This window comes from Balaenoptera physalus (assembly GCF_965194825.1).
Source record: "Balaenoptera physalus genome assembly, chromosome: 8".
Classification (NCBI taxonomy): Eukaryota; Metazoa; Chordata; class Mammalia; order Artiodactyla; family Balaenopteridae; genus Balaenoptera; species Balaenoptera physalus.
Window position 1 is genome coordinate 83837640 of NC_138887.1, and position 25083 is coordinate 83862722.

Sequence of the window (25083 nt, forward strand, 5' to 3'; positions counted from 1 at the left end):
AAGAAGGAATGTGTTTGTCATGACTGGCTTTCCCTAACCGTAAGCTGCTCTATGAGTTTGCACTTGTGGCTTCTTCTATGTTTTGTGGTCTTCTAAACCAGGAATTATTTATCCACTGACACAGAAACATTATGATATCTGTCCTTAGCCAGAGCTTTAAAGTTAGTTCAAGTACAAATTGCCCATTTTCTTAGAGGGACTATATTCCTTTCCACGGGGTTGGGAAAGAAATGTAATACCTTTGAAATAGAATATGTTACAGGCTTTTAAATCATGATTAATATAGTTGCCCAACTGCCTGCTTTGACAGTTGGGAGCCATGCATATTTTCCTTCTGTCTTTTTCAAGTCTCGGTTATTCTCTGGGGCATGTTGTGAGCTATATAAAGCTAAGTTCTGCACACTGATGGTGGTTTTGCCCTGAATAAATACATACAGTCTGCCCACATGTTTTCTGTGTCGATTCTCTTGGTGATCTCATGGCTGCTTTTTAGTGCTGTACTTAACTTTCTCTAGTGTGAAACATTCTGTCTTCAAATGCATTTGGCACTTGCTGGTAGCAGAGTTAACTGAAAATAGTGCATTTTTCCAGGCGATGATTTGCTTTGATCATGAAAGAACATTTCCTGGGATTGCTCTGAGATAGCTTGAAAAGAAAAATGATTATTGCAAACACAGTTTTGTTGTCCACCTTTAGATACACACTTTATAAATAACTACTATATATTTAAAACATGTCCAAGGTACATAAACGCAGGAGAGAAGTTTATCTTATTTTTAGAACCTGGAAATCTTAAGCGCTAAATAATAATAATAAAAAAAAAGTGGAAGGGTCTGACATTTTATAACCATTCCATGTTGAAAATGAATACTTACAACCCACTACCTAGTACTGCCATTTTCAAAAAGAGAGTAGAGGAAAACCTGCCAGGAAAAAACACTGCCATGTTATCTGTGAGAAAACCAAGAAGTGAAGTTATAAACCCGATGCTTCTAATTAGACTCATTTATTTAAAATTGATTTTAAATTTAAATTATATAAGCAATACATTCTTGTAAAAAAAAAGAAATTAAAAAGTAAGTCTCCTCACTCTTCCCACAGACCATCTGCTTCCCCAAATCCTGTCCCTAGACTCTCCAAAAGGAACAGTTATTAACCATTATTATGAATTTCTAATACATACATGTAGGCATTTTTGATTCATATAGAAGTGCATGTGAGGAAACACACACACACACACACACACACACAAGCTAGTGCTCTCAGAACCATGCACCGTTTGATAGTGGGGTAGGGTTCCTGGAAAGAATCAACACAAACACAGTGTAGGGCACCTTCCACATGGAGGCACATTTTATGCACCATGCAGAGGCAATGACTTTTCCATGTTCATTTAATTTCCTAGACTCAGGGCATGCCTTTGGCCAAGGTTTCTTTCAGCTTTCCAATGATTTCATGCAGCTGTTGCCTAATCGTTTCCAGGTTACAGTGATGTTTAACATGTCCTTCATGATGTCAGCATTTCCATGAGTTATCAATTACTGTGTGAGATTTCCCTTGATTTCTTTTACTATTCTCTCAAAAGCCCTATGTGCATCCCCAAAACTTGCATTTTAAGCAGCAGTGAGAACTTTTCCCTTTGCGGCAGGTCTAGAGCTGTCACTAACAAACCTTCAGTGAAGGTGGATTTAATTTATTTGCTAATCCATAGACAAATGGCAGCAAGATAGATCATCACACAGCAAATAATGGAAGATACAGACCTCACCCAATTTATGCCATAGACCTCACTGACTCCATTTGTACTCTGGGTACTCACTGGTTGGAAGTATATAGTGTAGTTGGCTAAGAAGATACTGTCACTGGCTGAGAGCATACAAAATAGATCATGAGAAAAAAATATAAACACATTATTCTAGTTACCTATTGCCTGTTTTCTGTCTATAGTGTAACAACCAGCACAGATCTTAATGGCATCAAAGAGCCAGTTTCTAATGTTCAAAACCTCTGGGGACAGGAATTTGGACAGAGCAAAGTGTTGGTGGCTTATCTTTGCTCCATGAGGTCTAGGACCTCAGCTGAACAGACTGGAAGTCTGGGACTGATATCAACAAGAGGCATATTAGCTCACACGTTAAGCAGTTGATGCTGGTTGTTGTGTGGGCCTCAGCTGGACTATCAGCCAGAACACCTGTAGATGGACTCTTCATGTGGCCTCGGCTTCCTCAGAGCAGAAACTGGGTTCAAGAATGAGTATCCCAAGACACCGGAAAGTAGAAACTGCCAGTTTCTCATAACTTGAGTCTGGAAACTGGGGAGTGTCACTCTCATCCTGTTCTATTGATGGAACAGAGATAGAGCCCAGATTCAAAAAGGAGGAAATAGACCTCATTTCTCTATGGGAGGAAGGTCAAAAAATTGTGGGACTATTTGCTTTTAAACTTCCATGAGTATGAACAGTATACTGTAATGAATTGTTTACATATTTTTCCACAGTTAAACACAAATAATATCTCTAAATAGTATGATATTGAACTACCCTGCCTATAAGTAGTGTAAAGGCAAGCCTCACTTTCTCTCCCCCCATTCTTGATATCCCATGGAATTTTGTTGTTTCATAATTTCCTTTTTTTATACAACAGCTTTCAATATCATTATTTAATTTTAATATGAATTTATCTTTACTTTTTAATTTTCTGTATAGCATTCTATTGTATGGATGTATGGACTTATTTAATTAGTTTCCAAGTAGATTTATATTTATTTTATATTTAAATAGCACTTACCATGTGCCAAGCACTGTTCCAAGCACTTTATAAATATCAATTCATTGACTTTCCATAATAACATAGAGACTCTTGTTATCCCTGTTTCACAGATAATGAAACATAAGAATAGAGAGGTTAAGTAACTTACCTAAGGTCAAACAACAATGAGTAGTGGAGCCTTGATTTAACCTGAGTCCCTCTGACTTCAGAATTCACTCTTTTAGCCATCATGCTTTGCTTCCTATTGGTAGACATTAATTTTTTCTTTGTATGCTAGTGTAAGCTATGCTGTAGTAAACAACCTTTTATTTGTATCTATACTTCTACAAAATTTAAAGCGTGTATAAACATACATATCTTTAAGTAGTACAACTTTTAATGATAACCTTATACACACATGAGCATTTTTCTTGGCAGAGGGGGGGTTCCTGTGAATATAATGAAGCAGAAGCTTCAGGAGTCCTCACTTGCATGGCTCTTTGAATGCTGAGAGTTGTGGAGGATTTTTGGTGCAAGGGGACATCAGGATGCAAACAGAAAGCATTTCTATATGAGCATTTCTGGTAATTTTCCTAAGGAAGGTTTATAAAAAAAAGGGACCTGATTTCTAAGACTCCTGTAATTTGGTTTAATTTCTTTTCTCATTATAGATATTCACTTTTGTAACTAATTTTTAATTCATACTGCTGTGCTCTTTTTCATAAAGAGCGCTTTCCAAATTGCATAAGCTTCTGGCCTTACAAAGAGGCCAGAATCTGCCTCTTTCTGGGATAAATTCCTTAAGTGAAGTTGCTAAGTCATAGGTCTGCTTATTTTAAATGTTGATAATAATAATAATGATAGCTAACACTTGTGTAGAGTTTTTTTGTATCAGACACAATTCTAGTTACTTTGTATATGCTTATACATATGCTTGTATACATATATTTGTACAATGCTAAGTATACAATATATTATAAATAAGTGTTATTATTTCCATTTTTAGTTGAAGAAACTAAGACAGCATTGTCAAAATTTATAGAGACAGATATTTCCACATTGCCTTCTTAAAAGTTTTCACCAATTCTTCTAACAAGTATAAATGAAAGTGACTGAATATTATTGAATATTTTAATTTTTAAAGAAATCTGAGAGTTAAAGCATTTTAATTTACATTTCTTTTTATAAGAGATGTTGGGCCTATGTTTATTGGCTAGCTATACTTTGTGAATTGTAACTGGCCTATTTTTAACTCTTTTGAAATCTTAGACGCTTGGAGATGTTGGGTACATGGGAGTCCAGATAGACTCCAGTGGTATTAAACAGGCCACTGGATCAGTTCTCCCACAGCTGGTACACAGATTTCAGGGAATGGCAGGCAATGCAGAGATGCCACGTAGAGATACAATGGCAATCTTCAAAGCTGTGGCAAATGAAACCACTGGGTTAGGCATATTGTTCATCATCATCTAGACTCATTCTGAGAGCAAACCCATATAAAAGAAGAGCAGGTTGAAAACTCCGCGAAGAGTTCTGGAACAATATGGCAGCTGTTTGCATGTGAATAGCAGTTTTTGTATATTAGGCACTTTTAGGCTCCAAATTTCAAAATGTCTCCCTCATTGTGAGAAGTAAGAAACTAAAGGGACCCTAATGAGACCTGAGGATCATAAGAGACCACAAGGTGGGTACAGAGTGTTTAGTGTGGAAATTTTCTCTAGAGCCAGAGTGGCCATCGAGAAAGGGTGACAGCTGAAATCACGAATGATAAAGCCAGAGTCCTTTGGAGAAGGGTAGAAGTGACTAGTGAAAACAATGATATTCATTTATAAAGTGTGATTGGTGAGGACCCTTAGAGGACATACCTATCAGTCTGAGGGGACTGAGAAGAGGCCTTGACCTTGAAAAGAGAACCCAAAGTAATGTAAGAGATCAGTGTAGCCTCACCATGTGGGCACCATGAAGTACCCTGCTCTTAGAGGCAAATCACTCTGCACCAAATATAGCAGATGAAATAATCCTAGAATGTCCCAAGTAGACACAGGCATTTCCAAACCCCTTGTACAATTCAATGCAATCTGTGTAATTATAAAGAAGCAAAGGTAGAAGCAACATGGAAAACAGTGGTAGCAGAATAGTAGACACAGACGTAGCAACAGTAGCAATTAAGGCAGATACTTTTATATATTACAAGTAGGAATTAAATGAATTCAAATAAAAACCTACAGCCTGGACAAAGCTGGAGACAGTTGCTTCAAATACCATTTAAAAAAAAAAAAACGAGATAGGCTATACTTTATTAACTAAACATATATAGACAAACACTGCTAAAATCTACACTGTAAGCCAGTTGAAATAATGTAATCAGCAAAAGAAGTGTTTTGGAACTCAAAAGTTGATTATGTCAAAGATAACTTACTTTAAGACTGACCCTCTGTTTTATTTGTGGTTAGAAGATAGCAGAAATTTGGCAATAAATGAGAATATACCCTTGTCATTCATAACCCACTAAGCATCTAGTAAAACTGGGGTTTCTTTTCCCATATCATTCATTATATTAGTTCTTAATTCATTTATTTCTTTACAAAAATTTCTCTGCAAAAAATCATTCAAGTAAGGAAGTAAAACATTATGTGGAACCCTTAAAATTTCTATTTTTTATTTCCTTCCATTGTGCGAGAAGATACAATTGTCTTCTAGGCCTTAAGTCACAAAAGCAGGAGTTATAAACTGACCTTTGCAAGGGTACTGCTTTTCAGATGTGAATATTGCAATGTAACCTGAACTTTACATGGGCATTATGAAACATTTCATCTTACCATGTTCACAGCATTCTGGACATCTCCTAATAATGCATCATCTGCTATATGTGTGGCCTGAAAATTAGTGTTAGAATTAAAAATAGTCAATGTCTCAACTTTTTGGCTACCCTATGCTTGTTGCCAAAGAGGTAAGTAAAATACATAAAATGGAAGAAACTCAGTTTTTAAAATAATCATCTTAAAAGTATTATCATTACAACTATTTCCCACCGTAATATATTTCAACTCTTCCACAATATTACTGAAGAATATTAATATTCTCTACTTAATATCTTACTAGTGGCCTCCTACACTCTTAACCTTTTTGCAAATTATCTTCTACACTGAATATTCCATTCTGTATTCTTTCAAAAGTAGCCGTTTACTTATCCCTAATACAATGGTGGATTTCATATAATTAAAAGGTAATTTATTAGAAGTCTATTTGGACTTTAAATCACTTACCATAATTTGACCCATGAAAATGATCTCCACATTTTATTTATTTTTTATTTCTTCATTGAATCTATTCCAATATGGTAAGCAGACAATTCTTTCAACTGTATTAATATGTATGGCCTTCTCTGGGTAGGTTTAGTTTCTTCACACTTATGGCAGTAGCTGGCATTAGGAATGGAATAAACAGGTCTGCTTAGCTCTGCAGAAAATAAAATAAAGTGTAATTTTATCAACTTTCTCTTTTAGTTGTCAGCTCTAAATGCAACTCTCATGTTACAAGGTTAGTGTTAGGCTGACATTAAATCATCATCTAGGGCCATAGCAGAAATACATTGAATTATGTATTTAAATGTGCTCACACATTATCTCCATATAGAATAAAACAGAGTAATCAGATTTCCATTTTATTTCTCTGCCAGAACCTACAGTATTATTTTGCACTCGCTGGAGGGAATTTGGCAATGTGTTATTCTCCTCAGGCCTGTTTTCACACGATAGCAATTCGACTGAAGTGCAGTGTAAAAGTATTTATTAAAAGCTATTCCCCTCTGGCACTTAGAAAAGAAAGACAATAGGAGTATGCTGTTTTGCTCTCTGGGAAAGGTTCACATTTTGTGAGTTGATGAAAAAGTTCTGTGTATCACACCCTTAAATAAATATCTATGCTTGCCCCTGGAGAGAAAAGTAACAGGAGTTTTCAAAAGTTCTTAAGAAGCTTTAAAGTACAATGCCCAGCACCTTGGAACAAGGATGAAGACAGTTTAGTTGTCCAGTCTTGCCCATCCTTTTCAGATGCTAACCTCTATTCTCTCCACCTGAAGGCTTAGTCCATTTCATTGACCAGTCATCATTTCCCGTCACTACTTCCCAGCATTTAAGATCATCGTGATTATTAGATGTGTTTACAGTCTCTGCCCACTAACCTTTGGAATGCAGAATTTGTCTTGTTGACAGAATCAAATACCAAGGATGCCTGCTGCAAGCCATGGGTACATATATGTCCACTGAGTTGCAGTTTTCCCCCCATGGAATTGTTCAGGTCACCTGATTGGTCTTTGGCTTCTGTTTCTCTGGCTGGGTCTTCCCTGAGTCCTTGCCATGTCCTTCTGATAGGAAGAATCCACTCAGCTCTCTGTCCCCTGAGTACTGAAGGTACTCTTGGAATCTGCTCAACTCAACCAACATGTGCTCTGAATTTCTGTTGCAATACTCCATTTGTTGGCTTGGACTGCAATGCCTGCCTGAATCAAGTGTGAGTCTACCTAGCACTGGCATGTTGAACATCAGACCAAGAGTCATCTTCAGTAGCCAGCACTACACCTGGGTTGGTGGCTTTCAAATCCACTACCTATTCTTTTCTGTCCTGGTTTCTTCCTCCTCACAATCAGCTGGCACCTCTTTGGTCCCCAAATGCCTCTTAGCTGAGCCTACCCTGTGGCTGCCTGAGTTCTTGATACATGATTCATGTTTGGAGATGCATCCATTTTGTGGTGGTTTAACATCCTTGATGGGTTAGTGTTTCAGTATCTACTGAAACTGAAAAAACTCATTTGTCATGTTTTGAAACGAATAATTATTGATCTCTCTTCTCTCTTCTGTCAAGAAATTTTGCTTTTTTTCCATTTTTTAAAAAGTGGAAAATTTAAACAGGGAAGGAAGACTTTATTCAAGGCTGTTGCAATAGGGGAGAGAGACCAGAACTCAGTCTTAGCTCAGCTCCACTAAAAGCAAAGGGTGTGAGGGTTTTTAAACACTGAGGTGTGTGGGAGAACACAGGCCATCTGTGTTTGTTAATTGGGCTTTACCCAAAGGAAAAGTAAACTTTCTTGTGTCTTTGTGACAGGAGGCAGTTTTAAAACTTGGAGCAAGCTTGGCACACTATGGTTAGTCTCCTACTTTCCCACAGAAACAGGAAGATGGGGCACTATTTCCTCTGATGTTTACATTTCAAAGAGATGGCTCCCAGGCCCTTGAGAAAGAGATTCCTGCGTTTAAAACCATCAAGAGCCTTTTCAAAAGATTTACATACATTTCAGTGGGGCAGGGAAAGAATTTACAATGAAAAGTTTTCTAAAGTAAATGCTTTAAGAAAAGGAGGTCAGGAAGAAACCTATCTAAAGTTTAGTCAAGCTGAGGAGAACACTAAGGTAGTCTAGTTGGCTTCCTTCCCTCCCCTCTCCCACCCCCACTCTCCTCTCCTCCCCTCTGCTCCCTTTCCTTCTTTCCTTCCTCTTTCTTTTTTTGTCTTTTTCTGTTCTTAGCCCTTGTCTATTACCTCCTTTTTTTTTTTTCCCCAAGGGGGTATTTATTTAACATTTAATGATAAGTTTATTTTATTTTAACTTTCTCCAATCATTACCTTGTGACTTTTCAAAGTTGTTTGTGTATTACATTAACAGTGCAAAAGAAGTGTGAAAAATATTTTACACATCCTCAGCTTGCTTGTTCATCACAATAGTAATTTTCATGTCATGTTTTAAGAAAATAGTTATTTCTTATCATGGACAAACTTTATAGATGTGGATATATTAGAAAACTATCTTCTCAGAGAAAATCACCCAAACTTGTGGATTTCTTGGACCTTGCACTTCTTATACTATCTCACTTTGAGAACCATTTCTGTAGAGCAAAACTTGTTTTTTGTTATATATATAGTTATTTAAAACAGCTAAAACATACATGCGTTCAGTTACTTATTTGTCCCTCATTTGTCCACTCATCGGACAGGAACTGATCATCCACTACTCTTCATTAGGCTTCTTCAATAACTTGACCTTTATCCCACATTCTTTGTTGTTGTTGTTTTCTTTTGAAACATCTCTTAAGGGAGCTTTGCATGTCCTTGTTGTTTCACAGTCCTGCAGCTTTACTGCCTTCCTTTGTGTAACTGGTACTCCATTTTCAGGTAGTCCTTTCATTTTTATGCAGGTTTCCTAGATCTAGGAATGCTTTCAAATTATGCCCAATTAAATACTGTATATTAGATTTACTTTGTCTGTTAAAGTTGTCTTTTTCATTTTTATTTTGTAGAATATCAGTTCACTTATTGTAATTTTTTGTCTGATTCTGTAAAATTTTTTCATTGCTTATTAGGTAGGAAACTCCCTGCATTTCTCCATGTTTTCAAGCTGTGAACTTTATAATATGAGCTATGAATTGGCAAATTTGCCACATTTTTAAATTTCTAATCTATAACCTATCAAATTAATTTTTGTCACTAATTCTCAGTTTTCAGAGAAATTGTTTTCTCCATGTTAATATATGTTATGTGAATATACTTGAATATAATATTCCTTATATGAATTTACTATTCATTTTATGACTACACTATTCCTTAAATACTGATTAATGAGTAATAGGAAATATGAAAAATGTTGCTAAAGACATACCTAATTAGTGAACCAGTTTTATGAATATCTTTGTGAAGGCATCCAACTTTAATTTGCATGCTTTCAATGTCTGTGTACCAAGCACTGTTTCTGGTAATAGAAATACAAGAGTGAATCAAAGAAGAAAGTTTTTGCCTTGTAGAGCTTACTCTGTGTACCTTTTGGGGTGAAGTAGACAATACACCAATAACAAATTGTGTAGTATCTTTCTCATTCTTTCTGACAACATTTTGTGTATGACTCACTTTTTTAGATCTTGCCTGAAATCTTAAGTAATGATAAAAAATATGAAATAATTGAAACCTGTAATGGGAAGGAAACTAGAACTTTATGAAATCCTCATGGAGTGCATCATCTATTGGGCTTATCAAAGAATGACATTTTCTAGAAGTCAGTTGCATTCTTTGACCACTAAGGATGTTTTATTTCTGATGAATGACCGCATGAATAACTAGTTATTAAGTTCATTCACATTAGAACTACTTCATGCATTTAATTGAAAAAGTGAAGCTGGAAGGAATTACTTTTTTAAAGAAAAGAACATATTATAAGATAATGTTAATTCTGTGTGAGTATAGCTACCAGTTGCCTCATACTGTAGCATTTATTACTCTTTTATTTCCTTCTGGATATTCTGACTTCTCTCCTTGAACCCCTTTCAGCCTTCTGATTTTTCATCTAATTTCCAAGTTCTGTTATATTATTATTTTCTTCCCTTCATTTTCGCTTCTATGGCTTAGTTCCTGTGTTTTCTTTTGATGTAAAGAATAATAATAGGCTGTTGGTTGAATATTTTTCAGGCTTATTAATATTTATTATGCCTTTTGTTACCACTTTTTTCAGTTGTTCCTTAGAATTTACTTTTGTAGCTGCCTTCTAGCAGGCATAGAAAGAGATGGCATAGTTACCCAGGCTTTAAAGTGAGGACAAGTGGATGGGAGAAAAACAGCAATAAAAATATTACTAGATAGGATCATTACATTTTTTTCATAATTTATTCCTATTACTCTACAATATCAAGAGTATTAAAAGCCATGTTAAAGTGAAAAAATATTTAAAGATAATCCTAAATTATCAGAAATAACATTAAGAGAAACAGATCTTTATAGTGAGGATTGACTCAGAACATGGCATTGTTATTTGAAAGAGATTGTCAAGGAAGAGAGCAACATCCTTTGAGAACAAGGGGAGACTAAAGAGCAAGCTTGGCCCAGAGGAGGGAAATATTAGGGACTAATGTCACTCATCAATTGATGTAGGAGACTACAAGTGTGCTTCAGGTTTCTTGAAAATAGTTACTGTAAAAAATTAGATAATAAATGATAAATGTGAGGAAGGCATACATCCAAGATGACATTACTGAGAAAAATCATTTTCACATCACTCTATAGATATTTGTTTAGGTAGAACAAATAATATCGATAGATGGAGCAAATGTTACTGCTTCTGAAGGAAAATTTCCAAGATACTTTAGTTGGACTTAATGCCTGACTTTGTTTTGAGAAACAGTGATGAAAACTTGGATTTAACTTAATGTATATTTAAACAAAATTGTCTCATGTTTTCAGATAAAGAAGAAACATCTGAGAAATGTTATATATTTTGCATTTTCTCTCAATATTCTTTGATTTAGTCACTCACCCATTCATTCAATCATTTGTTGTGTCCCTATTATGTGCCAGACACCAAAAGAAATGACTCAAGACTAAGACATTGACAAAACAGTAGTAAGCCTAAAGAACTTACTCTAGAATGAATTGGGATTTTCTAAATGGCAAAGTATTTAGTAATATTCTAGAGATAAGCTATTTTAAGAAAACCTAGTCTAAATGTTTAGTAAAGGAAATGATATTAGTGTCAACATTTAATCATATGCTGCTTTGATGATTATCTTTATAATCCCTATATGCTCTGTTCTTCAGTTAAGCTGTAGACTCCTTAACAATAAAAATCGTGTTATATACTTTGTAAAAAAAATACTTGGTACACTTTCTGGGACGCAGTAAGGTCAACATCTGCTTTAAGTAAACAAGTCCAAGCTCTGGACATATTGCTGGTTAGCAAACAAGTTGTGACTTAGTCCTTTTCAACAGGTATAGCAATTGTTGATTTGCCTTTTTCCCAGACCCATCACTGAAATTCTATAGAATGTAAATGTATCCTATCCTTAATTCTGTAGAAGCCTTCTGTACTCTAACCCATAAACAGGGTGAAAGCACTGCAATTTAACAAGAAAACAGACTATAAGAATTATCTTAATAATTAAATCTAAGTCTTGATCTTACGTCTTTAAATCACTGTAGGCAAGAGTATAATAAAGTTAAAGGGGACTAGATTGAAGAGTTTAAAACTATAAACTTTAACCCAAAGACTTAAGGAGAATAAAATTCTAAAAACAAGTATGTATTTTTAAGTATATTTAAGGATACAAATATTTTCCATATTATCTCCAGATTTCACAACTCCTCACTGAAGTATTTTCTCCTAATGTTAATTTATGGAATAGACAAAATGTAAATGGCTTTAAAAATAACAAGATTTTAAAGATGATAATAAAATATTCTCATGTTTGCTCCAGTACAGAGATATTTTTGCTGATAAAAAGGGTGATTTACCGTGAGATGATTTTCAGTCTTTGTTAATTTATAGAATAAATGATATGGCTTTTACAATCTTTCAGACTTTCATTTATCCACCCAAGAAGCTAATGAAAGTTTGCCTAAACTCTCCCATATTAAATGGACAGATTTAAACTTTTCTCATATTAATATAAATTAGATGACTTTTGTCCTTGCCTGAAGTGACAGTGTCAATGTCTGAAGCTTACATCTTTCATGACTATCAGCTAATTAGAATGCAGGACAGCTTTAAAGGTCTCATCTCTAATCCGCCATTCTGGATTACATCCACTGTTAGCACTCCTGTCAATCACCACAGGGCCCCCGAGCTACATTTCCCAAAACCTATGATAAGCATGATTTCCATGAGAATCAACAGTAGGAGGTAAAAAAGCCACCTTTTTATATTTCAGAATTTAAAGTAAATCTGATAATCATACTCCTGTAAAGTCCTCAATCCATTGCTGCTGAACAGATACTATCTTTCTTAGAACTGAAAGATTGTCAGAGAAGCACTCTTACTGTTTCTTGTTTACATAAAGTGCAGAACTAGGAATTGTGTGTTTTGGAGAGAAGTAGTTTTTTTATTAGCGATTTCTCCTGAGTCCTGAGAATATATTGACTTTATTTACGGCCCTCCTATCTAGCTCTTGACTCTACCTCTCTCATCCTGACTTTCCCAAGTCCTCATCAGAAGGGCAAGTGCCACAAGACAAGGTTTCTTCTCTTTCTCTCCATCTCACCCCTACCTTCCCCCATTGACGTCCCTCCAAATTCTATACACTGCACCCTCAGTTTTCCTGATAACCTTGAGCCTTTTCATTGATTTTTGTCTACCATCTTCTTATTTAACTGGAATTTATTAGTAAGTCTGGGTCTTTAGTGAAGCTTATTTGAAAAGTTTCCCCCCAAAACTTTGATTGGGACTGCTCATTCTTTCACTTCCCTGTGTCTCAGAAACTAGGGTCAGTATTTTCCAGAGTTTTACTTCCAAAACGTGAACAGAAACCTATCTGCCCTTCACATTCCCTGGGTCATATCACCTTTCAGTAGTCTCTAGGTCTTTCCTCTTCAAAGGCATTAATGAATTTAATACTTGGCTGTCAGTGTTCCTCTGGACTCAAACTGTCCTCATTCTATGTGACTTAAATGTCTATAGGGAGGACCCACCAAACACTCCAAACACTCTTCAAACAACATTTACTGCCACTTGATTTCCACCACTCATGCCCAGGACAACTCCCTGGGCCCCATCATCCTCTAACACTAATCTATTTCAGAAAACCGAATCCTTGAATTCCCACAGCTTTGTTTCTTGCCACGGTTCTGTGCCTTTCGTATCTGCATTTTGACATCCTCAAGATCTCTAGGTTCTCTGGCTACTCATAATGAGTTTGGTAGAACAGCAGTGGCATTGGCTTCACTTGGGAGCCTCTCCCCAAATTTACTGCACAATTTAACAAGGTCCCCAGGTGCTTCATATGCACATACCAGTTTAAAAAGAACTGCTCTACCACTTTCAGATTTTCCTCAGAACAGTATGGTACTGGCATAAAAACAGGCACATAGATCAGTAGAACAGAATTGAAAGCCTAGATAGAAACCCTCACATAATTTTTGAAAGGGTGTCCAAAACACACAATGGGTAAAGGATAGTCTCTTTAACATATGGTGTTGGGAAAGTTGGATGCCCACATGCAGAAGAATGAAACTGAACCCCTACCTTATACCATTCACAAAAATTAACTCGAAATGGATCAGAGATTTAAAAATAAGACCTGAAACTGTAAAACTCCTAGAAGAAAACATTGGGAAAAAGATCCTAACAGTCTTTCCTCCCTTTCCCACTTAGCCTGGATCTCAGGTCAAATATTTCAGTTTGTTCCTCACCAACATACCTGTCACTGTACCCATTGGCCAGTGCCCTCTGTGGATCAATCAATCCACCCTCTTTATCGGCTACTGTGCCCAAACTGCTGAGGGCTGCTAGAGCAAATGAACCAACTGGCCTGACACCTTTGCTTAGTCATGGTTTATGACTTCATCTGGATCCCAGGACTGCTTAGTGCTCTGGTTCTGAGCATCACTCTTTTCTACTTTTGGAAACTGCATAGCTCTCTTCAGAGGCCTTACTATCTATCTCCAAACTTGTTCACTCTCTGTCTCTCCCCTCTTTTTACTTATAAAGCTCCTACCTCATATTTAGAGGGAATGGGATTCTTCTGCCATGAACAATCTTAACATCTTGCCTAAATGCCTATAAACATGTTTTCAGTCCTCTTCTTCCCATCTTTCCTTTTGTCTCTGAGGAAGTATTTTTTTAGTATGTAAGATTTCACCTCCATTATACTGATTCCACTTAACCACTGCCCCCTCCCCTTTGTGAATAAACCTTTTATGCTGGAATAATTTTATATTTACAGAAAAGTTGCAAAGACTGCACAGAGATTTCCCATATACCCCTGTAGTGGGTTGCATAGTAGCCTCAAAAGTATATCCAGGTCCTAGTCTTGAATGAATGGGGCCTTACTTGGAAATAAGATCTTTGCAGATATAAATAAGTTACGGATCTTGAGAGACCATCCTGGATGTAGGTGGGCCCTAAATCCAACAACAAGTATCCTTATAAGAGTAATTTGTTATGGCAGCCCTAGGAAACCAATTCAACTCCTCACCCAGTTTCCTCTAATATTCATGTCTTAAATTACCATGACATATTTGTCAAAACTAAGAAATGAACACAGGTACATTACTATTAACTAAACTGTAGTCTTTATTTGGATTTCCCTAGGTTTTACACTACCACCCTTTTTTCTAGGATACCACATTGCATTTAGTTATATGGTGTTTCCTTAGTTATCCCTGAGATGTGACAGTTTCTCAGTCTTTTTGTTTTGTTTTGTTTTGTTTTAAATAACCTTGACAGTTTTGAGAGGTACTGCTCAATTATTTTGTGTAGACTATCCCTCAATTTGGGTTTGTCTGATGTTTTTTCATGATTAAAGTCTTGGGCTTGAGGGAAGAATACCAATGTTTTATTTATCTTTATATGCTCATTGCTAACCACATACTAGCTAGTTTTCAATACCCATTTACTCAAAGAATGAAGGAATACAAATCTGCAAGCACCTTATTTCTTCCCTTGCCAGCTAGGCGCTAGTTCTAGGATGCTATTTTCTATTTTATACGAAAGTAGACATTTTGACTTCAATTGATTTCCTTTGTTGACTGAAAAGAGAGCTGTTGTCCAAGGCTTAGACTATAGAAAAGGGCCTTTGAGTTTCAGAGAATGTTTTAGCAGCTGCTTGTTGAGATGGTCGTATTAACTATACCATCACTAAATAGTTTAGTTCATGACAAGCAGCTATACAAAGGGAAGGACATACTGTAAGCTCTCCCATGATGGCTCTTTCTGGTGTTCCCACTTCCCTTGCCATGCTATGCTCCAAATTCCTAGTGTTTTCTCTCCTTTACTGGCATGCTCCTTAACTACTCTTCTAAACATTTCTCCCTACTTCCCCACTTTCATCTCCTTTACGAACTCTCTTAACTCCCCAAACTGGAATTTCTTTGACACACTCTATTAGGAGGAAAGTCATTTGCTTTTCTCGCTAATGATTGTATGATACCTTAGAGTTTTAGCAGCAGCACTTTCCTCTACACTGTCATTTGATCCTACTTCAAAGGGCTATTATTATTCCCTTTTTTAAATAAGCAAATTGAAATTCACAGAACTTATGATTTCCCTAATATTTCCAAGATACAGTAGAGTTGGGCATAGAATCCTGGCTTGATTTAAAATACTGTATACTTCTCAACTCAGAGAAACCAGATCCTGATGACATCATCTGAATCCTGGAAAAGTAGTATCTAACCTAAAATTAACTAGGAGTACCTCAGTTATAATAGCCAATATTTTTTCAGGAGGTACTTTAAGTCACATTTCTGTTTGCTGAGGAGATAATTGCAACAAAAATATTCTGATCAGATGTAGCCTTTATAGGTTTTGATTTTGTGGTTGGTCAGTATTCACAAGTGTGGTTTATAAAGTGTCTGAATGGATATGTCTGTGTGCTTAGTGTAGAAGAGGAAAAGACAGAAGCATTGTCATGTATTTTATTGTCTTTGCGACAGAAAAGAATCAACCATGAAATGAAAGTGTTCTTTTTTAAGAGGAGTGTTGCTGCATTCATATTTTTCTTGAGTGCTTTGTTTTGTTTTGTTTTGTTTTTAAAACCAACTTAAGAAGTTGAGTATAAATATAATGCTTTAGGCATATTAAAAAATACTTTTTTTTAAAAAAACACATACTGATCACCACTGAAATTAAGGCTTTCAGGAACAAGCAAGACAAACCAGTTCCTGCCTTTTTCTCCCTCATTGTAACTGACAATATTCCTAGTGGCCCATTTGTGTCTCCCTGAACAGCTGGAGAGTATATGGGTAAGAGTCCCAGCAAAATGGTAGTAAGATTCATAAGGAAAGCCTTTTGATTCCTAAACAGCTTAGCTCACATACAGAATTTCTCACTCTACTCATTACAGCAGAAAGGCTGAATCAATACAGTGGTAGCCTGGTAGATAACCCTAGGGTTTTGGCTAAAAATTGCCCTCAGCATGAGGTCTATATGGCTTGATTAATCTAAGTAATTCAGAAGTAAACCATCCTCTCTGAAGTTTATTGTGTTTGTTTTGCTTTATTTGTTTTCAGAGGGAGGGGAATTTGCAGCCTAATCTTCAAAGAGAAATATTTTGTTTGATAGAGGTTTTACTGTATGCAACAAGAAGTTAACGTGTGTTTTTGGATGTTAAATCAATTCTGATATTTTCATAAGCTTAAATTGACTCTAGGAATGTCCATAGGTAACACTAGGAGGTCAGATTTTGAGTAGCACTGTTGTCCTCCATGACCTCCCTTGCGTAAGTGATCTTCCTGCTTTGGCTACCCAAGCAGTCTTCTCTAAAAGCCTGGCAAGTCATGGTTTTTGGTTGGAGCTGATGTTCTTAATTCTCATTCTTTCAAGTCTCACTGCAAAACGAACCCTATGTTCATTTATTTTGTAGAATAGAATTCACAACCGATACAGCCCTGATACTCAAATTCTAACAGCTTTTAAAATGGTATTTGTAGTGAAACGCCATAGACGTAGAAGTTCCAAAGTATCATTTTAAAATGCTGGCCATATACATTGATTTTGTAAGAATAAATTAAAATAGCAATAAAAGAAACTAAATTTTCAGTTTTTAATATTCTTAAATGTCATCAACTAAACAAAAATGATTTAAGCACAAATTTAACAAGTAAACTGAATAAATGCTACTAAAAACATGATGTGGTATAGTAGAAAGCCCAGCAGTTTTGAACTCAAATCGATATCCTTTCGAATATCAGCATTATTACTTCCTGGCCCTGTTTCCTTCCAGAAATTAAATTTATGTGAATAAGATTTCCTATATGAAAAATGAGGATGATGGTACATATCAGCGAGGTTGTCATGAGATAAAGAATATGTGTAAGATGTGTGACACATCTAAGGACTGAAAAAATGTAATTGTTATTACTACAATGATTTTTAATACTTTCATTTCATGTTTTTACATTGTGACTGAAATTGTGTTAATTAACCCTGTTACATATATCATCAAATGAATTCATAACACCCTTGCCCATAAATACATTTATAACCATACAAAGAATAGAAACATATCAATAGAATGAAGATTTATTACACTAAATAATAAGAGCATATGAGCATACTAACAGCAAAATACTTAGTAGAAGTTAAGAAACCGACAAAATATAATTACACACATTTTCGAGAGCTATCACAGTCTTTGTCACAAGTGAATTTTTATAGAGAAACTCAGTCTATTTCCATGATAGGTCCTGTGGCAGGCATGGCCTTCCCTGTAGGATACTCCTTCATTCATGTTAATATAAATAGACATTCAAGACAAATCAGTATTTTTTGGTAGTTTGAGTTGATTGCTTTTAATAACTATTTTTAGCCAAATTTTTTCCACTTTTGAAGATAATTTTTTTTTAATAAGAATTGTTTCTGGTTTTTTTTTTTTTTTTTTTTTTTTTTTGTCTGCGTGGTGTGGCATGCAGAATCTTAGTTCCCCAGCCAGAGATCGAACCTGTGCCCCCACAGTGGAAGCACAGTCTTTACCACTGGACCGCCAAGGAAGTCCCCTTTAATAAAAATTTTGATTGGCTGTCAGTGCATTCCCTTCCAGATGAGTTCATAGAATGCCCCACCCACCACACCTGATACAGAGAGCAGTTCTGTATCAGAAGTCAGTGGGATAGCCACCATGAGGGTACCATCATGATTACATGAATTTGCCCATAACTATTTATATTGCCTGCAGAGACTTTTGGAATTGTCACTCTGGGACACAGAGTGTTTAACACCTCAGTTAAACTCAGGCAAGGTGATGCCAGCTTTGCTTGGGTTGTAACTTTTGTCTGATGAGTTCTCAGTGGACATGGTGTTAGTAGTGAATCCAAATTTTGGTATGTTTATTTGAAAAGCCTATTCCTATCAAATATTTGTTACCTTTTCTTCAGGTTAATTTTTTTCAGTATTCTTAAAATATTTTTAAACTCAGTTTCTAAGCCTTTAATTAGCTTTGTGTTTCTCTGAACCTTTCATGATTTTTGACCCAGAGAACATCTACTCTGAGGAAATTTAAAAGTCCCTGAACCTAATCTTTGTTCTCTGCCTATCTGTCTTCTCAAGCCTTGTTTTGGGTTCTTCTGGACCTTTTGCCTTTCACTTCTAAATCCATTTCCTATACAGGTTTGTGTTTTTTTGCTTCTTGGAGAGCATTATGTTTGAGTCAAGGTGTTACCAGATAAGGCTAAATTCATAGATAACTTAGGTTTCTTGAACATTCAAGGGATTGCAGCAGACATGAGGAGAGTGGTGGTTGTTCACCTGTGGGGTTTCTCAGGAAGCACACCTGGTCTGCTGATTTACAGCACTGATCCAGAGCTGGGTAATCCATTCTACAAAGAATTTCACCTTTGCTAAGGGAAAAGGGACCATTTTACTTTTGTAAATACAGCTTGAGATAATACACATAAACTAGTATTTTGTTCTCACAAGGTACTCAAAGATATGCAGTATTTTTCAGGCTTAATTTGAGAATAGTCAAGGTGGATGATGTATTTAACAGTAAATTTTACACTTTTTCTTATCTACTCTTTTCGTTTTACCTCCTCAGAAACCTAGAATGTTTTCCTCTTTCTCCATATCATTTTCTGTCTTTCTAATCTCTCTTCCATTACCCCAGAGGCAGCTTCTCAACTCCGTACCTTGAACATCATTGTTGATTCAAAATTTAAATTTTTTAAAGAAAGTTCTAATACATCTCCATTTGTTTGGGTTACTCTTCTGATGGGCATGCTTAGATTTTTGGAAGGCACAAACCATGTTCTTTTGTACCTTCAAAATATATCCAGAATCCAACCAGCTCTCACCACCTTCATTGCTATCATCCTAGCCGCCATCATCTCTCTCCTGGATAATTGCAATTACCGCTAATAGTTCCCCTGACTTTCATGATACCTGCCCCATCACTGTCATTCTCCATACAGCAGGCAATATGAACCTTCTAAAAGATAAACCAGATCTTGTATTCCTCTGCTCACAATCCTCCAATGGTGTTCCATTTCAGTTGAGTAAATGCAAAAGTCCATATAATGGCTTACAATGCCCTTCATCATCTTGCTTCTCTCTGACACCATTTACTACCCCCTCCCATGTTCTCTCCACTTCAGCCACACTGGTCTGTTTATCTTAACCAAGCACATCAGGTGCTGTCCTGCCTCAAAGTCTTTGCATTGCTGTCCCTTCTGCCTAGGTATCTGTAGAACTCATTCCATTACCTCTCCTTGGTTTCTGTACAAATATCAGTGAGGTCTTCCCAGACAACTCTAAGTAAAAAGTACAGCACTCACTGCACTTCCTAGCCCCATCCTTGCTTAATTTTTTCCCCACAAATTTTTCACCAAATGACATACTATATATTTTCCTTTTTCCCCCCTTTCTCCCATAGAATGTAAGCTCCATGAGAGCAGGGTTATTTGTTTTGTTCACTGATACAGCAAAGCACCTCACACATAGAGGCAGTCGATGAATACCTATTAAATAGACGGATCAATGTGTAAATAAATGCCTATCATGTTAATATTCTAACTAAAAGGCATTGGGTGAGATAGTGTTGGGCAATGAGGAAGAGTCAGACATATTTCTTACAAAATTTTTGATTAGTAATGACAGCGAGAGTCACAATTTTCTAAGTATGGACATGTTATGATCTTCTGTGTTTAGATGTTTAAAATGTAATGGGTTACATATTTTGATCTTTAGACAATTTCTAAGGACAAGCTTTTTCAACCAAACAACTAGTTACCAAAATAAATGTAGAATCACAAGAACTCTAAGCTATTTCTCTATTTGTGGTTATTTAGGTCAATTAAAAAATTGTCTCAAATGTATAGACACCAAGGGGGGGAAAGTGGCGGGGGGTGGTGGTGGTAGGATGAATTGGGAGATTGGGATTGACATATATACACTAATATGTATAATATAGATAACTGATAAGAACCTGGTAAAAAAAAATAAATAAAATTCAAAAATTCAAAAAAAAAAGGTCTCAATAGCATGAATGCTTTAGAAATTTCCAGAGGATGGAAGTCAGTTTACTGAAGTATAACTTAACTATTTTCCCAGCTCCTGATGAGAATAAAACATGGGCATTTGGCGGTCTTTCTAGTCCTAAGTCAGAGGGATTACTTGGGGAAGTAATTGTTGGTCCTGTGAGGTCACTGAGTGTTAAGAACATATCGGGGTTGGATGCAGTGATGATGATGATAATAAAATAACAATATCTAAGAGCTAATACTTATTGAAGCTCACCATGTACAGGCACTGTTCTAAGTGGTTGTTTGTATGAATGTACTTGATCTTTACAACAACCCTGTAAATCAGGCATTATTATTTCCGTATTATGAATGAAAAAACTCAAGTTTGAAGAGGTTAGATAACTAGCCAAAGTCACACAGAAAACATATATGGCAAAGATGGAATCTGAATACGTGGATTCAGAGTCCTCTCTTTCTTGACCCCCGTGCTATATTGTGCCAATCTCCTACCTGGAGCATAAGTAGAACTCCAAAAAAATGTGTGTGCATGCTCATGTGTATGTGTGTGTGAAAAGGAGGGCATATGCACACTTGCTTGTGCATGTGTGCACGTGTGTATATGAGTTGATAATGGTGATAGTACTCTGTTAATGTTGAAGTGAAGGTGATACAGCTCTGAAGAGAGTGAAGGTGAGAAAATAAACACCGTTGTTAAGCTTTACACATGTTACTTCACTTTATCAGCATAACAACTTGTATGAGGGAACATTTTCACTTCTTTTTTAATAGATGAGCTATCAGAGGATCAGAGAAACAAGAGCCTCACCCTTGGATAAGGCCTTGTCCAGGCAGTGGCAGTGAGACTGGGAGGAAAACTCTCACCCTGCTCCTCAGGGGTAAAGCTGACAGCTCTCCTGGAGGTATACAGGAAGGCATTCTGGCTTCTATATGGAGATCCTCTGTACAAGGTACCTGTGTGTTCCTTTTGTGGTTGGGAGGGGACATCGACCAAGGGAAGACACTGGGTCAGTCTAGGGCTATGTAGTCTAAGGCTAGAGTTGCCAAGTATTGCATGGGAAATACTTATATTGAAAATTATTTGTTGGTTTTTTGAAACTCAGATTTAACTGGGTGGGTATTCTGTTTTTTGTTGTTTTTTGCTCAATCTCCCAACTCTACCTGTGGCATCTGAACCCCTGTCAGAAGTGCTGAGCCAGGAAAAAAAAAAAAAAAAGTGCTGAGCAGATCACAAGAGCAGAGAGAGTCACTGCCTTAGACTTTGTGACTCCCCATACAGATTCATCAACTGTTCATTTATTCATACATCATTGACAGAAACAATGACTACCTACCAGGGTCAGGCAGCATGCTAGGTTCTGAATGAGACTTGTGAATGTTCACTCCCAGGGTTTACAGTGTCTAGTACAGAGGTTCTCAAATTTTAGCATATATTAAGATCACTTGGGAAGCTTGGTTAAAAAATTCCCTAGAGATTATGACTCTAAGAGTAAAACCCTGGAATTTGTGTTCTTAATGAACACTCCAGGTGATCTTGAGATGGGTGCCAGGAGCATACTTTGATAAGTACTGGTCTAGTAAATGGAAGGAGACTTCATCCAGAAATTACAAGTATAAATAAGAAATACTCCTCAGTGAGACTTATATACTGGTACATTGTGTGATTTGAGTTTCTCTAAGGTATTAATGCAGATTATAGAGTGTTGTATTCTCCACATTACTTTTTTTAAATGAAAGTGTCTTCTGGTAAGATATAACTAAGTGTGCTAGCAAGTGGGAATTGGCTCTTGAAAAGAGAGATTGTCCCCAGATTTCTGATCAGAGCCTCAAGTCAAATGAAGTATGACATTCTTATAAAGTAGCTTAGACCTCTTGAGCCACAGTCAGTTCTACACCATGGTTATATATGAAAGCCTTGTTTCTGGAAGGAAAAGGTTCACTTTATTTCATAGTGTTAAAAGCAAGGACCTGTACCTACACTTTTTCAAACCAGTTCTCTATTTCAACGTAGTATTTGTGGTACTGATAGGGTATGTGCAGGCATTTCTGTACTTGTTGTTGAACACCCTGACTGCTGAATCCTCTATACAAAGTCAAGTCAAAGCAGTGAGCATTCTGGGAAGGATGCCAACAACAAATTGTAGTAATCCAGCCTTGTTGTTATAAAAGCATGAATCAAAAGCTCAGCATCTTGCTGAGACAGCAGTCATCTTAACCTTGTTATACTCTTGAGATGGTAATACGAGGTCTTATCAATATGGCTGATATGGCTCTCAAAGGAAGGATGAGGGTCAAAAATGGCTGAAATTTATCATGGAGAATATTGCTTTGTGCGATATCCAGCTATGGAATTGTGACTACCTATTAAATCCTCTATGAAGTAAGAAATATATGGTCCACTGCCTGCAGGATAAGAGAAGGGGAAGGAGGTGGAATCAAAAGTGAAATAAAACTGGTCAAATGAGACGAAAGTCTGCTTTCTTAATTTTCAGCCATAGGCATCAGTGTTTGAGATTACCCCTTAGGCAGCTTCTGATTGAGTGGGGACAGTTCCCTGACATGGAAGATTAAAGGTTTTCTGGGTGGCTGTATTTTAAATGATGAAATCTTTTCAAAGAGATTTTATTTTTGTAATCAAGTCTAGGCTGTGTTCACGTGAAAGCACGTTATAAGTGACCCAGACGATTAATAGCATTTAAATAAGTATATAGAACAAAGCTACTGTGATCTATAGTTTCTATTTTTTTTTTCAATTTGGGCTTTTTTTTAATGAAGTTCTTTTTTTTTAAGACTTATTATTTATTTATTTGTTTTATTAATTTTTTTGGCTGCGTCGGGTCTTAGTTGCGGCACACAGGATCTTCCTTGAGGCATGCAGGATCTTTTGTTGCGGCACGCAGGGTCTTCATTGTGGTGCATGGGCTTCTCTCTAGTTGTGGTGTGCGGGTTTTCTCTTCTCTAGTTGTGGCACGCAGGCTCCAGAGCGCGTGGCCTCTGTAGTTTGCGGCACACAGGCTCTCAAGTTGAGGCGTGTGAGTTCAGTAGTTGTGGCGCACAGGCTTAGTTGCCCTGCAGCATGTGGGATCTTAGTTCCCTGACCAGGGATCGAACTTGGGTCCTCTGCGTTGTAAGGTGGATTCTTTACCACTGGACCACGAGGGAAGTCCCTCAATTTGAGCTTTATATCTAGAAAGAAGTTTCTTAGAAACTTCTTAGAAAGAAGTCAAACCAAGACTGATACCAAGAAGACAGCTTTCTTGAGGAATTATCATTAGTATTCAGTTCCAACCTCATTCCTCCAGGACGAAGGGCAATATGCAGAGTGTTCAAAAGCCTGGGCTTTGAAGTGAGAAAGACCTGGACATGAATCACAACATTGTCACTTCCAAGTTGTGAGACCTTGAGCGAGTTACTTACTTCTCTGTGCCTTGGTTTTATTAGCTATAAAATGCAGGTAAGATCAGTACTTGCTTCATAAAGTCTTTGTGAGGACGAAATGAGATATGTAAAATGCTCTCTACAGTGTCTGGCACATGGTATGTACTCTGTAAATATTAGCAGTGGAGAATTTGAGACTCCCCCCAAAATTGCACCTCTCTTTTCCTACCCAGGTTATGAATAATTGGGAATTTTAGAAAAAGTAAAGAAACAAGCAAAATATCACCTTATTAATTATAGAGAAAGGTTGGAGAATGCAGTTTAGTTTGAAAGATAAATTGGTCTGCTAAATGTACCCCAGAATTAGGTAGACTCACCCTACCTGTTATAGCAGTACCATCTGGGCCGGCCTTCCCATGGAAAGAGAAAGAAGAGCAGAACATGCTTGTCCCTACAGGAAGCTCTTTTTCAAGAATGGCAGAACTGGATTGAGCATGCCCAGATATTCTTTTCCAAGTAACCAGAGACATCATTCTATATCACCAGGGCCTGAGTGATTAAAAGGTCAGAAGTGAAAGGATGTGTTAGATAAAAGTCTTCTTCATGAAAACAAAGACTGAGGAGAAGATGTTCCTGTCTAACATAAAATGTTATCAACATCATCAATAATTCATTTCCATTATACTTCATTTAATTCAATATTACCTCCTAACTTTATGTTTTCAAATCATACCTTGGCTGTATTAGTTTCCAACCACAAACGTAGTAGCTAAGACAATGTAAATTTTTTCTCATACAGTCCGGAAGTCAGAAGTCCATAAACTAAAGTCAAGGTATTGGCACGGCTGACTTTTCTGGAGACTCTGAGGGGAGAATCATTTCTTTGCCTTTTTCAGCTTGTAGAGGACACCTGCTTGTGGTTCTTTCTTTGCATCATTCCAACCTCTTGCTTCCGTCCTCATATCTCTTACTACTCTCTTGCACCTACACATATAATCCAGGATAATCTCCTATTTCA

The 25083-nt window shown here is 36.7% G+C and overlaps 1 protein-coding gene across 5 annotated transcripts in view; it reads left to right on the plus strand.

The window, feature by feature from the left end:
• The window catches only part of LOC309665724 (uncharacterized protein), a 608811-nt gene that overhangs the window by 78074 nt on the left and 505654 nt on the right, over positions 1 to 25083 (plus strand). For all 5 annotated transcript variants that reach the window (XR_014266649.1, XR_014266650.1, XM_082472434.1 and 2 more), the window contains one exon: positions 21459 to 21637. The gene's annotated coding sequence lies outside the window, so the exon portion shown is untranslated. The remainder of the gene's footprint in view (positions 1 to 21458; positions 21638 to 25083) is intronic.